The following is a 15,989-nucleotide window of genomic DNA, read 5'->3' on the forward strand; positions in this document are numbered from 1 at the left end:
TTTGCTATTTTAATTTAACAAAATAAATCCAATTTCATAGCAAACCTGCAAACCATTTACCATGGTTTTTATTTCTATGAACGACAATATTTTGCACAAATTATCTATTTACTATTATAGGTACCTATTTGTTCTTTATAATAATTATTATTTTCTCTCTGTAGTAATAAAAAAAATGTATCAACTAGTAAACTCAATGTGTGTCAACAACATGTTCAGTGTGGCCCATTATCATTTTTAAAAATGAATAAAAAAAATAATACCAGATTTATAACTTCGCCACCCACAAGTTAGGTTGAGTACAATATTTTCAATGGGTATTGGACACACATTTTTTTTCAAGTTTAAGAGCACTGGTTAATGATCATCGCCATAAATCTTTTGTAAATTATAACACATTAAATATGATCTGAAAAATACTGCAGCGCCATAATAAATACTGTTTGCAAAAAGTCCATGAACAGATGGCCTATAATATTGTTTTATCTTGTATATGGGCACATATTATATACATCTATAGTCCTATAGTCTATATACTGTCTATATATAGACAGTATATAATATAATAATATATAAAAAAATATATTAAATTAACAAGCAAACATTTAAGTTTTTTTTTTTTTGGACAAACCTGTTTGTGACTAAACCGGAACCGGTTTATATTTTAGAGAAAAAAAGTTGATTATTTAATAAAAACATTATTTTAGAAAAGTCTATAATTCTAAAACAGTATTGTAAAATCTTGTGACCCTCAATACTTTGTACTTTGTAGGCACCCCCGTAACTATTAGAGTGTCAAATATTGAACTGAAATATATGAAGATTAAATAAAATTCAAATATTATAATGTAGGCGAAATACCTATATAATATATAGTAATTAATCAGTCAGTTTTCAAACAATTTATCCTCGTCATGAGCACACAATAAGCTTTAAGTTAGAACTATCACATGATGGATTGGTCAATATTTATTTTCCAAGTCCATTATACGCGTTGGACATATAATTTTTGGTTATTATATATAGTTAGAGTAATTAAATAAAATTAATTACCTAAATAAATCCTTGTGTTAATATTTTAGTATTTTTTATTTTACAATAATTTATCCGTGATGGTGATTGCCTGGATTGACGATATAGCATCAACATATTATGTCGAATGTTGATGTATATATAATATAATTTATGTAAAGTACAAAATATTATAATATAATTTAATGGATGATTCAAGTGATGTACCAACTTGAAACTTACGATATAAAAAACCGTAAAACAATGGTAATAAATTATTTGATAGTAAGTTAAATCAGAGTTCTTCGACCTTTTTATTATGGCCGCGGCGTGCCGAATCTGAAATATATTTGTAATGACTAATGAGATTGGCAATAGAGAAGCATTTTATTCACCATTTCATTATTTTATTTCACCATAATTTAATAGAGAAAAATAATAATTGCATTGTTTTATTTTTATTGACCCGGCCGATTTCCTCACAACTCCCGGTTATAATATAAAATGTAATATTATATAGATATAGGACGCAGGATATCAGAGATAGTTGAGCTGAAAGTTGGAGACCCCTGAGTTAAATAATTATTATTCTCTATCAAGAAAGCACGGATTTATTGTACATTATGTACCATAAATTATAGGATACAAAAAGTTTCTAAAATGCCTAGATACCATGTATTAAATACATAATATATAGTTTATTTAAATAATTTAATACATAATATAGTATATATATTAAATAATATTTAAGTAGGTATAGGTAATATTGTGATCACTGTCTACTGATAGTAATACGGTTTTTTTTTTAACACAATGGTTAATAGCACTTCTTGTAACGACCAACTTTTATTACTATTCGACTATTATTTATCTTCAAAGTAAAAGAGGAGTAGGTACATAGCTGGTATACAACTAATATTCCTATATGATATATTATGATATGATAATATAACACATTTTGTTTCATACGTATTATGTTCTATAGCACAAGATAAAAATCTTGATAAATTGATAGATATTTATATATATTACAATCACCAACAATATAATTACAAAATAAAAACGATAATTCTAAGATTAAAATTACATACGTATATTTTTTTAATTATTATTACTATTAATATATTATACATATAACTTTCCGTAATCCGTATAAACTGTAATAATTTACTTGATGTATATTTAAAATACATATTGAACAGTTTTAATCATGTGATAGCATAACATTAAAGTATTAAATTAACTATAGGTTTTATTGTGTGCACTAGTTATAAAGTTATGTTAATATATAAATGACATAATAATCAAAATAAAATATGTATAATACTATGTTATGTACCTATATAATAATATAATCTAATCTCCATTAAACTGTTTTGAAATGACGTCATTTTGTGGTGTTATTCACGAGAAATAGAGATAAATAAAATGTATGCGACGCGACATTTAATACGCAATATTTTCTTCAATTGAATGTCCAATATATAGTGTACATTTTTTGTTAACACAATATTACGTGCGAAAATTGTGTACGACAAATTATTCAATGTATATCCAATGTATAATTATACATATATTATGATTATTATAGTTATAACTTATAGGTATCGAGTATAAACTTGGACTGAATACAAATAATTTTTATAAAAAAATTATTATTTACACGATAGGTGAATTTAAAAATATTGACGACTGGTAGGTCCCCTTTCCACATAATATAGAAATCGTAGGAATCGATATTATTTATTATTAAAAAAAAAAAATATAACATTTAAAAAAAATAATTTATAATATACAATACTAATTATTGCGATTTGGTTCGTTGAAGTGCGTAGTTATATTTATTTTATATAGGTAGTACTATTATAACTATCTATGTCCTATTTACATTTAACGCTAGGTACAACATAGTTCATATTATACCCTAATTAGCGCGCGGTGAATACTCGTGGTATAGGTATATAATATGATTTTAAATACAAAAAAGGTGTAGGTCGGTATCGTCTCAACAGAGACAAAAAAAAATGCTCCAGACCGCACATATTTTGTTCCTCGTATAAAAAAAATCACTTGATAAATTATTTTTGCTTTGTTGCATAATTAGAACAAAGACGAGTCTATAGTTCGTAAATGTGTTTACGTGCTGTATAGGTATATCTACCTATACGATATTTCTAAACATGTGCATAATTATTGTTGTTTGATTATTTTACTTTTACCCTTGAAAAATTAATGGCACGGTGATAAAACAATATATCTATTAGGAATCATTATTTGTCGTTCCAATATCATTGTTTAGGTGGCGTCCAATTATTGCTATTATAACATTATGTGCTATACTGATATGTATTATTATTATTATAATATTGTTCTATAAATATTATAATTATTATTGTATAATAGTAAGTTTATTATAATATACACGTATGACTTACCTAACGATGTGTAAAATTCTAAAATAATATTATAATAACTTTACTGTCATAAAAATAATGTGATAATATTATTTTTATTATTCATAACGATACACAGATAGTATTCGTAGGTACCTACTGAATATTTGTAGTATTTTCGCAATACATTTTTTGGCCAAACTGCATTACTTGGTCCATATAATATGTAGGCACTTGAAGCAGCCCACCACACCCTGCTCACTGAAAACAATGCATATTACTATATTGGATTGTGTATGCGACATATAAAATGTTATCGTTTGGTACTCAATTTTTATGACTTTAATAATCATATTTATTCATATGGGAACACCTTATATAGTTACATATGATATTACAGTGAATACACCGAGAAAACATGTACAGAAACCTTAAAAATGTGGACCTTATATATAAAAAAAAAATTCTGAGAATGAGAAGAGGAATAATGAGTTGTACGATTTTCGTCGTTTGTTCGACTTAGCTGCAGTGCGCAAGTAAGAAACGCATTATAGTACGGTCTAAATAGGTACTCACTATAATTAGAGCACAGATTTTTATGCACTTAAATGTATCACAATATGCCATATTATAATATGCAGTAAAAATGAGTAATGAGAAATACAGTAGAAGCCGCTTATTAGAAACACGGATTATTGATACAATCGCGTTATTGAAACAAATTGTACCAGGACGGATCGCCCGTATATCAGGACATTTAAATCGCTTATTAGAAACAATCGGTTAATTGACACATTTCACTTTGGTCCCAAAGTGTTTTTAATAAGCGGCTTCTACTGTAGTAAAATAAATGTACATATATAGGTAAATATATCTATATACGGCTATACAAACAATCATGTATTTGATAACTACTATTTATTTATTAGGTATAAAAGTAAATTTAAATAAATTTTAAATTTTAACTGTGAACTTAATGCAAAACAATTAATAATTTTGAAAACAAGAAAGTTTATTTCTTGTTAAAAACGGCACAGTTGATATAATTTACCGAAAAACGATAATAGATTCGAATTTGATACAATTTATTAGGTTAGGTTCGACCATAGAATTTTCTACTCACAAACTATTATTTTACACCTCATGAGATATTGAAAACAGTATGACATTAAATTTTACCTCAACATGCAATAAATATCAAATTTTGTTAGCTTGAAACTTATACGATTCGTATATAATATATAGTGACGAAAATTCAAAAATATAAAAAGGAATAAAATATACAATAGTACACGCTCTGTAATAAAATTATGATATATATATTATACCCAAAGGCTGCAGTTGTATGGTTAAAAAAACTTAAATACTCAACGGAATTGTGTGTATAATACTATAATAATGAGAGAACCGCCGATCTATACAAAAAAAAAAAGAGGTAGGTTGGTATGAATTTGTCCTCGACGCTGCATTTCGACGTATTTATTTTTATGGTTCGTTGTTTATTAAATATCAATAATTTCTTTTATTTCGCCAATTCGACGTTATACAACAACGATAATAATATTATGATATTATATAGGTACCTACTTCAATACGGTCACATCACATCATGTACTATATATATATAATATATATATTATAATATCTACTGTACACGTAACAATGGATTATATTATCGACATTTTGACGGAACGACTTATCCGCGGTTACTCAGGGACAAGACTAATTCGTACAGCTGCAGGTTACCTAAACCAAAATAGTATACCATCCCGTCGACTGTATTATAGGCATTTCGTTCCGAGTCACATTTAACGTTATTACCTTGTAATTATTATTATATAACGTCATTAAACGTACTACACCATTAAAGTGTAACATCAGCTTGTCTGATATGGTTTGTTTACAGGCACGGACCCAGAGCAAAGATCTGGGGGGGGGCAACAATTTTTTTACAACACAAATATAATTATAATAAAATATTATACTTTACTAAAAATGTTGTCATAATACGATAATAGGCAATAGATATAGCTGGCAATCAATGTGATCAATAAATTATTGATTGTTTAATATATAAAGAAAGAATGTGAAAAGGAGTTTAGATTTTGTTTATTTGTTATTTAATATATAATATTTATATTTATAAAAAAATAAATATACAGGATCCTCCCTGGATCCGTCCCTGTTTGTTTAGTGCCTATAATATAATATAGCATGCGAACGTACTCGTACACCGGTATAGGGTATTAGGGTATAGAATATTGCAGCAGCAGGAGATTTCCGGCGACATGTTTTGACTCTATACCTATAATACATAAATTGTACATGATGATCCACCAAGCATGCCCACCTGCAGGCCTGTTCAGAGATGTTTTGTGACCTGGGGCAAAATCATGCTATAGTAGCACCTATTTAGTTTTCAGGATACTAAATCCACATACTTTTCGCAAAAACATGCAAGAAGCTCTTACAGTTGTTACACTTGCCTAAGGTACCATAAATAATGGTAAATTGTACACGTCGACCGACAATATACGAACCCTATCATATTATGTATATATTTAGTAGGTACTCATACAAAATTGTAATAATTGTAAGTTGAAATATCAGCATATAAGTATAATTTATTAAAAAATTAGTAATTATTTATATATTATTTAATACAAAATAATAATAATTAAGAACTCGTAAGATTACTTTTCTTGCTTTTATTCATTAAGGACATAAATAAAGTGCCGTAGTCATAATAGATCTAAGATCTTGCTATAGTTGGTTTTCAATTGATAATATTAACAAGTTTTTGTTCTCCCGTAGTTCACCGCAAATAATTTTTTTTATATCTAATTTACCAAACATTCTTTATCCTAAGACTTCTAAAAGAGGTATTACTGCTAGTATATTCAAACATATACCTACTTATACATTGCTGTGAAAAAATATTCTAAAATCCATTTTGATAAAATATGTTGTTAATTATTGTAACAGGAGTACTTTCATTTTTTACATTTATTATTAGCTTTGATTCTTCTTCATTGTTTACTTGATAAATATTTTAAAATATTCTATTAGAAGGATATAGTTTCTATAAAAATGTACAATATAAATCTACCGATTGTATCACAAATTATAGATTAATGTCATAATTGTGACTAATGTCATGTTCATAATGTCCCGTTTAATATACTTCGTATATCATTTTTCATATAATATTATTACAATGTATAGTTATTTTTATTTATCGTTTATACAGCTATATAGGGTCGTCAAAATTGTAATGGATCAGGGATTTTTGATTAAATATTGTCAAATTGAACTCTTTTAGCTTTATTAGATATTTAATATAAAATAGATCAAATAGGTGTAATTTTTGATCTAGTATTTTATTACGCTTGGACCATTTTTACAATTAATAAATGTTAATATATTAATATTAATTACTAAATTTTCAAATCACCATTATTATGAAGTATGAACCCATTATCCTTATAGTACACAAAGTTAAGTAAATCAAAAACTACTCAAAATCATTTGATATTATATATTCGAAAAAATATCCGCTAAATACTTTATTTAGTGGTTCTTATTTGAAAAATCACAAGAATTTTAAAATACTGTTTTTAAGTACATTAAAAAATTTCATAAATCAGATTTTCAATAACTGGATTATTAAAAATAAAGAAGGAGGATCAGCATGCTTGGTGAATCACCCTGTATCGGTACATATTATATGTATGTCATCGGCAATATGGATAATTCATTATTCAGGTATTTTGAAAAATGCCTAGACATTATCTATACTGCCGACTCATTTTAGGCAATGTACATATTACATAAAACATATGATTTTCAATATTATTTTATATATATAACCTAGGTATTTTATAAAATACCAAGGCATTATGTAAAATACCAATTTTTTTTAGACAAAGTGAAAAACAATTAATCATAATATGTTATAATATTATATTAAGTTACTTAAAATTATTATATATTATTACTCATATATTACAAAATTTAATTTTTATCTATTATTATTTTTTTTATACATAGGTATTGCTATATTATTTAAATATTTTACTTAAAATACTAGCTACATATTACAACATGTTGTAGAAAAATGGCATTTTGAAGTGCACAAAACATTATTTTTAAGGCAAATGCACTTTCTATTTTGACACTTTGTCTTACAAACACTGCGTCTAAACGTCCTTTATCTACTTCAGGAACTGGAACACGTACAGTTGAATGAACTGCCACCGGCAATAGCTTCTTATCCGACCACGCCAACATTTTTTTTAGCTTAATTTTCAAAATTTTCCTCGGCTCTAGTTGGCATGACATTGGGGTTTTCGTTATTTAATTTAATAGTTGCCCGGATAGTTGTAATTAATAGTTGTTCTGTGTCTGATACTTCATTTTCGACATTTGAATTGGTTTGAGAACAACAAGTTGTGTGAGGCGATCCTGGTACACCAAAATTAATTTAAATTTCCCATCACGATGAGACTGGAAATCTATCAAATCAACTTGGCATCGGGAATTTAAGTCAGAAGATATTATTGGTTTAACTACTACTCCTTTTTTCGAGCCTTTTTGTTTTTGTTGACATGGTTCACAAAAATTCAAAAATTTCTCTATGTCATTACGTGTTATATTTTTATATTTATTACTAAATTCCTTGATCATTCGATCATACCCACCGTATTCTATTGACACGTGTGTGGTTTGCAAAACATAATCAAACAGTGAGCTGTTGGGCACATAATACCGTATAACAATGTCATCTTTTACAGGAAATATAAGTTTTGTTTTTCCTTGTGCAACGAACACGTCATACCTACGACAACAAAATAAATTAATAAAAATAAATCTAAATAAAAAAAAGGTGGGAAAGTGGGTGTCGCAAGTTTGTGATTTTTCAGTATTTTGTTAAGTTCGAACTTTAAATGAAAAAAAATTGAAGAAAATACTTCAAGTTGAAAATCGAAGCATTATTTCGACTAATTATTATCGTGTAAAAACACACATAATTTTAAAATCAATACATATCACTGCTCAGAATCTAAAATAGTTGGTTGTATTTTATAAAAGTAATTTAGGGATTATTTTCTTATATGAATATCTTACCTTTTAATTAAATGGAAGTTTTTAAGCTGTTTTTTCTTACGTCCAGCTTAAGTTCTACAATAATTTTTATCAACTCTGAACTCATTATATTGTTCATCAGATAAAAAACTAGTATTTTTAGCCAAATTTTTATAATTTGTATGTAGTTCGTCATAAACTTTGACTTCATATTAATCGTATCCATAGTAATGTCACACCGTGACGAGACACGAAAACGACGGTAATGTAATAAAATTATACGATTATAGTTCCTCAGAATTATTATTAAAGTAGGATAAGAATTTTAATCTTTATTGCGTCAAATCGTGCACACACGGACACGGTACGCGCATTTGCGATAAATGATAAGTAAAGTTGTTGGTTATAATAGGCGATACCCGATTTTGTTTATTTTTATCATATTTCCTACTTCACGTTAGGCATTATACATAATACCTAGGCAAAGCTCATATTATGTATATTTCCGAGTGATTTTTGACATTTTATATAATGCCTAGGTATTTTGCAAAATTCCGGATTATCCATATTGCCGGTAACATGTATAATGCATGTAGGTATGCATTTAGTTCCCCATAGTATCCGAGAATATAATATAGGATAATGGTTACTATATTTTTCATTATTATATTATATACACATTTTTTATATCGTTTTAATAATTATTACATGTTATAATATTTTATTGATTTATAAATAAATAGACACTAATTACAATTCGTTGATACCTAACCATTTTACCGTGGATCTACATATTACCTAAGAGTAGGTATTTACTATTTAGTATCTTAATCAATTACGTGCATTTTACAACAAATTTAAGTAGTAAGTAGGTACCTAATATATTATATAAATATTAATAAATGATAATACCTACCTAAATAATAATAATAGGTATTAATATAGAACATAGGTATATTATATATATATAGGTATATATATTTATTATTTGTATTTGATTTTCAACCATTTTCTATATTATTGGTAGGTACATGTATGGAGCATTTTTTTGTACCCTGAAAGTGTCAATACATAATTGTAAAACCTATATTATTATAGGGCTTCAGAGTGCTACTTATCGTTCTGCAGACTCATTCGCAGAATCGTTTTGTATATAGGGCGTCTATGCCACATTTGAGTAATGTCGTTCAAATTTAAAAGCACTGAAACTCGATTTCTTTAGATTAATGTTCAGCGTTGTCATACTCGAATGAAAAATGAATGTCTAGTCTAAGATGTAGTGAACCACTATGAATATTATCGTTCCACAAATATATTATTATACTATAAAGTAAATTGTAATCAGTCAGTTCTGCATGTTTCGTGTACACTGAATCGTAAACTCATTTTTTTTCTATGAACAAAAAAATTTAAATTGGGGAAAAATCCATAGTTTGGTTGCCATTTATATTTCGATTTAGAAAACCATTGTCCGTTAAAAAATAAATAATAAATATAATATAGAAAATACGCATATAAATCTATGTAAATACAATAAGTCAATAACTATACATTACAGTGATTAGATACTCGTCATAAAGTTGTACTCGAAAAGACAAGTAATCTCAAATATTATCCACACCAATAATATTGTATTATTGTAGAAAAAGTTTTTTCTAAATAATTACATTCAATGATCAGGAGGACGGATTTTTTGATATAATACTATAATACGGTGACCATATTATTCATTGCTAATTTATTTCAATTATTGTATCATCAGATTACGCATAGATTGCACATTGAGCATTTGAGTAACAGCAATAATTAATAAAGTAAAAATAATCTTTGTAAAATATAAAAGCTTGAAATCGACATACCAATTTTGCAGTATAGATTTAACTTGGATCTTATTCATATCAATTATATCAATTGGACTTAAATGTTAAAAATATCTGCAAAAAATATTTAAAATAATATAGCTATGACAAAAATACATCTAGAAGGTGGCATAATAATTAGAAATTCCCTTTGTGTTGAAAATAAGGGAATAAACTTATCATTATTTTTAGTAAAAATCTATTGATCTATTATACCGCCCTCAAAGAAATCTTTAAACGGCTTAGACTTTCTAAATGGAACACATATATTTCATATCCATATGTTTGTAGCTTATATAGACTCAACTTACTAACTTGACCAATTTTGACGATTGACGAAAGTTTCACGTATTGTTCTTAGTGATATCAGGAAAGTTTAGAGAGTCATTTGAACCACTTTCGAAAATATACCAAGTGCTATAACCAAACCCATTGCCCATTTCGGTCAAATTGGTTCACATAGCGATAGGTTACACCGATGCCGATTTACCCTTGACCTGAAATACATTAAAACTGATATACACCGGTATAGCGCCGTATATTTTATGGTTGTTCATTTATTCCTGGGCAACGTCGGGCTATACAGCTGGTAGCTTATAAAATTTATAGATTGAAATTGAAATTGTCTAATTTTTGGAAATATCATCGATGATAAGTGTAACGAGGTTAGCCGGGGTAAGTAGTAACATGTTACCTATATATGTCAGGGAATTCAGTGGGGGTTTTCAGGGCCCTTTGAATTATATTTTAACCATAGCTCGGGAAAATTAGCTTTCAGGAAATATAGATCAATTACTAATTTCTAGTTGATATGTTTTAATATCACCCAGTTCTTAATTAAACATTAAATATAGCATGACGAAAGACTTATTGCGAATATTATCCGGAGTTCGTTAGTTCGCGGGTTGTTGTTGTCCCAGAACTATTGAATTTAACATTATGTGTGTCTTATGCGTATGCGAACAGTTGTATATGTTTAGTTAAATTATATTATGTTTATTACTCATAATACTGTACGTGAGCCTATAGGCGTTTATGAATTAATAAATAAATAAATTATGTGTACCTACCCGGATGACTATAGTCTATAATGTGTCTATACTCTATATGGTAGGCCTTCTTCCTTATTTCCTACAATTATGTTTATATTTCCAAAATGCGTAACTTTGTCACGATATATCCGTGATCCGTTACATGTAGGTATCTTCAGGATGAACTTTTAATCTCTATACCTACCTACACGTACTGCGCACAGCCAACATTATTAATTAATTTAAACGAATCGCGTCGACGCGTCGTTATAATATATTATTATAATATTGCAGAAAAAAATTTCAGCGGTTAAAATAAGGCTTTGTATGGCGAGGACCATACCTCGTCTTCACCCCTTATAATTACGCCTCCACTTTTAAAAAATCGGCGTTTCAAATCAGCCGAGTTGACGAATAAAACCATATTGCATGTAATGAGTAGTACCTATAGGCTATAGCGGCATTCCTTTAACTACATAAGTCACAGGTGATTTGTATGCGCTATGCGTCCCTTTATAAGTATAGGATGTACATCAGACCTATATATATATAACAACAAGCGTAAATCTGGAGTGAAATATTTAAATTTAATGGGCTACAGAGTTTAATTTTTTTCTTCGAAAAATCTCCGCATAATATTTTGCATTTACATAAAATAATAATGTTAGTATTATATATAGCTGGTAATATATGTATATATACGTTCAACTCCTGTGCGTGCATCAGCAGGTGGTGGTGAGGCGTGGGGTAGGTATATCATGGCACATCATCACGCTGGTATAGGTACTATAATAATATTACGTCATAATGTCATATATTACTTTGCGTTCCGTTTGAGACGACAGAGACTCGTCGCAGAATATTTTACGCGTCGCACGAGCAATTTATCACGTCATTATTATGTTACTCGTCCGCGTGCGACCCATTCGAGCGTGTTTGGAAAACTGAAAAATCTCATTTCCGTCATAATATTTAGAATTCTTACGCCTCCGCGGGGCATAGGTACCTACATAATTTATACGCCACCCCTAAATATCAATATTACTTGCACTTATGTTTCGGCGGCGATCGATGGGGCCCAAGGGAGTGGAGATTCTTCAAAGATCCCTGTAGGTATACAGTGCATACACAGACGCATTGCTGGAACCTATTGCAATGTATTATAATAATATTATATTATATTTTACGAAATTAAATTTCTACTGGTGGTTGTTTATAATCGCATTTTCTATACGCGATAAAATTTTCAAAATATTTTGATTTGTTTTGAACTCTTTATAAACATTTTCAGTTTCCAATTTTATTAGTTTTTTTAGATTCTGAGTGGAACAATGAATTTATTGATTTTACAATGATGTGTGTTTTTTTTTTTGTGTGTGTGCACTTGAAAATTTAATACAAGGCTCCTACTATATTGTTACAATGACATTTGAAAAATATTAAAATCCTTAGTCACAGTTTTTTTTTATAAGCATTTAAAGATCAAAAATTGACAAAATATGGAAATATCATGAAAATTATCAAATTATTTTAAGTTAAGAATTCATAAAAATTATTCTTTTTAAATCTAAGATTTTAAAATGTAATGCAAGATTCCTTTTAAGATAAACCTTTATCAGTAAAAAAAAATGTCTATAAGAAACTCAAATTAAATTTTTATGAGTGTTTGAAATTCAAATTTTCACAACATTGGATATTCACTGGATTTCTCATGTAGCGATTTTCTTATTTTGTTGTAATTCAAAAACTATTCACTGTAAATACATGAAAATTTCACTGAATGTTTATATTTTCAATTCTTATACTTGATAACATTTTCAAAATATTTTGACTTGTTTTGAGCTGTTTACGGACAATTTCATATTTCTATTTTTTATTTTTTTTTCTATGAATATCAATAAAGTTTTATCTGTTGGGCCAAAAAGTGTAAAAATGTAATACAACTAATACAAGGCTCCTGATATATTGTTACAATAGCAGTTGAAAAATATTAAAAATACATTGGCAAAATTTTTTTTTATAAGCATTTAATGATCGAATTTTGACAAAATTTATCATATTTAAAATTGAATAATTATTTTGTAGTTAAAAATTTATAAAATGTTCAACTTTTATATCTAAGGATAGAAAATTTAAAACAAGATTTTACATAAATAGTTAATTCCAATACCAAAATAATCTAAAAAATACATAAGCACAGTTTATTTTTATAGTCATTTTAATTTCAAATTTGGACGAAATTACATATTAAAAAAACCTAGAACAACTATTTTAGTTATTTTGTTGTGATTGTATAATATTATTCGTGGGTACTTGAAACATCTTAAGTATAATATTATGAATCTATGATAGTATCACGGTTTGTTGTTTATGTATAACGCGTTATAAGTATCTAATGGATATTGTGATATGATTAATTTGGAATTCATTTTAGGTACCTATTATAAGTCAATTTTTTTTAATACCATAGATATAAGTATATAATATGTCTTATACCGTAACCTAGACTGACATACCGTTTCCGCTCAGAATCGTTTTTCTTATACAATGATATTATATCATTGAATTCAAATTTAATACCATCCATTATACAGTGACTCACTTGTAACCTACTGTACAGCAGAGTGACATCCACTTGCCCACCTTTTTTAAATTCATTTTTCAATGTTGTTTTCTAAAAGTTCTCTGTACAATATGAATACGTATCTTAAAATAAAACTTCACAGTTACATTAATAATTATGAATTATAAGAGGACGTGAAACCACATTTGTTGTCTCCGTCTTACACACAAACGACATAGTACATTTTCGTTCGCCAGTTTTGATTTTATAGTGAGTTGATCTGTTATAAAACTTTTAGATAAGAACATTTTCCGTGTTCTCTCGTTAGTTTTTTACGATGTTTAATTTTTAAGCGAATTATGAGCATTTTCAAATTTTAAATATTTTACATACGCATAACCCATTCAAAAATTAAAATATCATAAAAAACTAACGAATGAACACGGATAATATTCTTACTAAAAAATTTGATAATATAGGTCAATTCACTCTAATACTAAAACTGACAGCACTTTATTGAAACTTGCTAACTGAAATTTGGTATGATGTACACTCGTACGCGTGTGTCTAAGATAGAGCCAACACAAGCGCGTACCACGCGTCTTATTAAGATTCCTACCTATATTGGCTATTGACATGGCTAGAATTTTTTTTTGTTTAAGCCTGAAAAACTGATTTACTCTGTATGTACATTCGAATTTAATAAAAGTATATTTTATGCTCGCTATAAAAGTATATTTTATTAATTAAAGTGTATTTTTTTATTATTTTTAAATATAAAATTAAAATAATTTATTTTATATCATGAAATCGAATTAACTTCCAAAACTTGGATAAAAATATAAAATTATAAAATTATATTAATAAAAAAACCATATTATTTACATAAAAATTAAGGAGTATATATAGGTAAAATAAATTTTCAAAGATAAAAGTCTAATTTTATTTTATTTGTCAAGGCAAATTCTTCAATTAAAGCATATAATATAATACTTTACGATAATAATATTATATTATACATTATTCGTGTTAGAATCTTACTATGCGACCAATAGGTAATTAATTTTATTAAAACAACTTTGGTAATTTAAATTTTGAAAAAAAATGTGTAAAAAACTTGTTAGGCACCAGGCACTGCGGGTACTTGCTTAATTAATCCGCATATACCTAATTAATTTGTATATAATTTAATTATATTTATCGTACCCATATAATTTAACTCAATGTATTTATAAGAATGACAAAAAAATGTTGTCCTGCAAAGTCATTATTTTACTTTCGGTCCTTTTTATAGTGTTTGCCGACTGAGTTTTTTTTCGTTAATTCCACCACTGTTGATTGCTGCCACGACGTTTATGTACTTATCCGAGCAAATACACACAGATAATAATATTATTTCCCCCCCCCCTTAAATTCGTGTGTATACGAATGATATAATATATTATAATTATATTATACGTGCCGAGCGCGTGCTTCTGCATACCTATATATTATATACAAATATAATAATAACGTCTTTATCTGCGATTCTATTATACAAGTGCGGTGGGAGAGGGGGAGGGGGATTTTTTTTCTGCCTTCGTCGTCGTCGTTGTTGTTCGCCGGTCCGAAAGGACGAAACGACCGGTCGTCATCGCCGCCGCCGCCGCCGCAGCATCCGAGCGAAGAAATCCAACAACGGGAAAAAAAACTAGTAAGGAAAACGTGAAATAACGACCGACAGAGAGAAAAGGACAGAGAGAGAGAATAGAGCGAGTAAGGATAGAGAGTGAGGAAAGGATAGAGTGAGCGAGTGAGATACCGAGAGACAAATAGATAGAGATCGAGCTAGGTGGTGGCGTGCAAGTATACGCGGGGACGACGAGAGAAAAAAATAATAATAATAGTAATAAACCGTCCGACGACGACACACGGTGTTTCGTACACGGGATTAGGTGGGACTGCCGCGGCGCGCCTGGAGCGCATTAAATCAATATGGAGCCTGCGAGCGGCGGCGGCTGCCCCTTATAGCCCCGCACGGCGTGCGCGCCGCCGTTCAGTGTACGTC

General features: G+C 28.5%; 1 long non-coding RNA gene across 1 annotated transcript; it reads right to left on the reverse strand.

Annotated features, from left to right (window-relative positions):
* Positions 1-7,447: 7,447 nt before the first annotated feature.
* Positions 7,448-8,758, reverse strand: LOC107884589. The gene is made up of 2 exons (XR_001680029.2): positions 8,532-8,758; positions 7,448-8,241 (listed from the first exon to the last, which is right to left on the reverse strand). It is a non-coding gene; the product is annotated as an uncharacterized LOC107884589 (long non-coding RNA).
* Between the last annotated feature and the right edge of the window lie 7,231 nt (positions 8,759-15,989).

This window comes from Acyrthosiphon pisum, chromosome A1 (genome assembly GCF_005508785.2).
Source record: "Acyrthosiphon pisum isolate AL4f chromosome A1, pea_aphid_22Mar2018_4r6ur, whole genome shotgun sequence".
Taxonomy (NCBI): domain Eukaryota; kingdom Metazoa; phylum Arthropoda; class Insecta; order Hemiptera; family Aphididae; genus Acyrthosiphon; species Acyrthosiphon pisum.